We start from the raw sequence: 3,560 nt of genomic DNA on the forward strand, positions 1-3,560 counted from the left end.
TCAGACTGCGCTGGACTGGGGGATCACTTCCGGTTATTTTTACCATCTTAAACATTTGGAATCCTCCGCTAGGCAATTGTGACACTTCATCTTGGCTCCACCTAGGACACTCTTCAATCTTCCATCACTTCTCTCTTCTCCCGCAACACTCTCGTCTGTCGGCAGTATGTGGCGTCTTTGCAAAACCACCAATCTCACCACAGTAACGGGTTTTGGCAAGAGAGGAGGAGACTGCCTGGCCCGAACGGGGATCGAACCCGCGACCTTGGCGTTATTAGCACCACGCTCTAACCAACTGAGCTAACAGGCCTCGTGCCCGCTGTCTTCGCTGTGCTGCAAAAAATGGAATTCAGAGAAATTTCTTTTGTCCTTCTTTGAATAGAAAGCCCTGCGATTCAGTGTACGGGCTTTCTCGTGCTGTTTAATGGTTCTTGTATCCCAAATCCTACACTGGCCTGAAGTGCCCCCCCATTTCACAGCATTTTTCAGCTGATTTCAAATGTACCTAAAGGAGAAGCATTATTGAAGACCATCAATTACCAAGAGCTTTTGTCAAAGGTTTTGGTGGTCACTTTTAATGACCACAGAGAGCTATGACCTCGGATTTACATCCAAAAGACGGCGCCTTTTTACCACACAGCGTCTCCGTCACTATACTGGCGCATTGGGACCCGCACAGACCTCAGGGTGAGTGCCCCACCGCTGGCTCCATTAACACCGCTTCCAGCTGTAAGCTTTGCTTTTCCCTGTAGGTCACCCTCATCCGGGTACTGACCTGGCTCACAGCTTCTAAGCTTCAGAGGGTTTTCAGTTGCGAGTTGAAAGGGGATGCAAGTGATGGAGCCGCTCGCTGCAAAAGCCACTGCATTGGCCGGGAATCGAACCCGGGCCTCCCGCGTGGCAGGCGAGAATTCGACCACTGAACCACCAATGCACGCTGTAAGGGTCTCTAAAAAAGACGCTTTTTTACCACTCTGTGCTGGATGTTGGGTCCCAAGGGAACTTCTGGACGAGTGAGAATTTTCTGCTATCAAAATTTGGTTTCGGAGACTTTTGGCAGCCTTCAGATGCAGCCATTCAAAATGCACGGGCGATACCGCATTATTTTGCGGTACGCTGTACGCAGTCTACCGCAAGCTACCGGTAAATACCGCGAGTTACCGTAAATTCTCCTATAATACGACAAGCAAAATAATAGTATCCGGAATTTCCGCAAGGTGGAGCTAATAAAGCTCAACCTCTCATGTTTGAGCTGTGGCCATCAAAGTCTTTAACGAAGATATTACTAATAGTATTAATAATGAATGACCTTGGACAAGCTGTAAGTGTAAACTCAAAGTATTGCCCTGGTCAACATTCTTTTTTTCATTGACCGTCTTTGTAAAAGTAACACTACAGCATTTCGCAATCACGCATTTGTTTCCAATCATGCAAAGTACAGTAATTTTTGAGAATCGATTCACCATGCCTTTCACATGCTCATAAAAGAGATTGATTTAGGAACATAAACATTTTACCGTATGAAAACTGTACTGTATACAGTATGTATATGTATATTTAATATCTTAACTGTGCCCGTTTAAGTATTGAATATTCATATCTAATTTTACCACTGAAGGGAAATCTTAGTAGCTGAGCATAAAAAGAATAGGAGCATACTGCAACGCGTGTGAAGGCCATAAACGATATTAATTTTGGAACATAAACATACAGTATATGGCTGGTCTTGGTACTTTAAAGAAAACATACACGAAACATGGTTTCATTATGACCAGAATCGGTCTTGAGATATTTTTAACTTGATTTACAGTATTTGAGAGGTATGTCTTAACACCGATACTACAGTGCTTAAGTACTGCTCACATATATGTTTCTAGGTTTATATTATGCATTTCATACGGTCAAATTACTTTTGAGCAACTAATAAGAAGCGCGAAACGGTATGCGTTTTAGTTTCGTTTTTGTGCTGGGACCCGTGGATTGATTAGAGATATCAAGTACATACAAGTCATTTTTTAAATGTTGTAGTTCGTCTTGAAAAAATGTTACGAGTACATCATCTATCAACAATTACACAGGTTCTGTTTCCATATTGCGGATTTTGGTTACGTAATATTATTTTCTAGATTTCACGTTGTGAATATATGATTTGGGCAAACAGAGCCGCAAAGAAGTACATTATGGGTTGTTGTTGTTTTTTTTTGCAGTTTTATCTAGAACAAGCGATGCTTAAACCTTTGTCTGATTCTTGTGAAACTATCCACACGACAGTTACAGTACCTAGGAGTTGACTTCAGTGATGTCACTGATGAGATGTTTCTAAAAATCCATCCTCTGTAAAACGTCTTCTCTAGTTGTCCTGCATATGTTTTCGCTAATGAAGCTGTGTGTTCTGAGCCTGGATCTCTACATTTCTGTATGAACCAGCTTAGAGGGCTAAAGACAGCTTGTGTTTAAATTGAGTGTAAGGCAATTTATGCTTCTAAAGTCATGGTCAGCATTTATTATTGTACTGTGCTGTAAACTTGTTCTGTGCCTAGTCACATTATTTTATAGCGTTTTTATAGTGTTATCAAATCCGGTGGCGCTGTGTGTTAGTTTCCTGACTCCCATGTCACATGGTCTGTGATTGAAACCTGTGAAACCGGTTTAATTCGTCACAGCCAGCACTCCGGCAGAGAGGGGGTTGTACTCGTAAAGTAGAAGCAGGCGAGATTTCCAGCGAAAGACACCTCCCCCCCACCCTCATACGATTCAAATTGTATTACAGCATTGTAATTACACATTGTAATTGTATTACACATTGTACACATGCTTAAAAGAGAAGAGAGAAAACGCAAGCCTTCTTCAGGTGTGAGGGTCTTCTGCTCAGAATGAAACGCTAAAATGTAATGTAGGCTCTGAATGGGTTCAATTATGATTTGGGCTTGATTAAGGTCGCTGCCTTTCATCTAAAACCCAACTTGAATCCTTCTAAACTAAAAATCAGTGTTAGTGAGTTCTAAATAAAGAGGTATCCAGGTAACAGTGAAACGGGCAGACAGTCTGGGGAGATCGCCCGTTTTCCATGTAAATAGTTCCCTGGTTCCGCACCCCTTGGTGTTTCTCTCGCTCTCTCTCGGGTCACCTGATCATTAGCTCGAAAGATTTCAGTGCTTTGTGTATATTCTAATGGTAGTGGGGGCAGGGTGTGTGGGAACAGGTTTGGTTGAAATTGCATTGGAGATCTATGTTCTTCACACCTGAAACATTTTCTCTGAAAGCATTTTCTTCGCAGTTTAACCGATCTTGTTACAGCATGTTACAGTTTACTATTATTAACCATATTAATTTTAAGTGCTTAATGCCATTTTTTGACCAGGCACGAATATTCTTAAGTCCATATCTTCGCAAGGGAATCAGTGCGAATTGCAAAACTAATTAAATTAAAACTACTAACTACTAACTAATACTAATTAAAACAAACCAGAAACGTGTTGTTCTGTCTAATGACATTACAAGTGGAAAGATTACAGATTTTAATCGTCTTTAATTTTGTTACGTTATACATTTTAGAAACG

At 41.3% G+C, this 3,560-nt stretch overlaps 1 non-coding gene across 1 annotated transcript; it reads right to left on the reverse strand.

Moving 5' to 3' along the window:
- Positions 1–236: 236 nt before the first annotated feature.
- On the reverse strand, positions 237–310 carry trnai-aau (transfer RNA isoleucine (anticodon AAU)). Its single transcript has one exon. It is a non-coding gene; the product is annotated as a tRNA-Ile (tRNA).
- Positions 311–3,560: the final 3,250 nt, after the last annotated feature.

Source organism: Atractosteus spatula, chromosome 27 (assembly GCF_055471065.1).
Source record: "Atractosteus spatula isolate fAtrSpa1 chromosome 27, fAtrSpa1.hap1, whole genome shotgun sequence".
In the NCBI taxonomy this organism is placed as follows: domain Eukaryota; kingdom Metazoa; phylum Chordata; class Actinopteri; order Semionotiformes; family Lepisosteidae; genus Atractosteus; species Atractosteus spatula.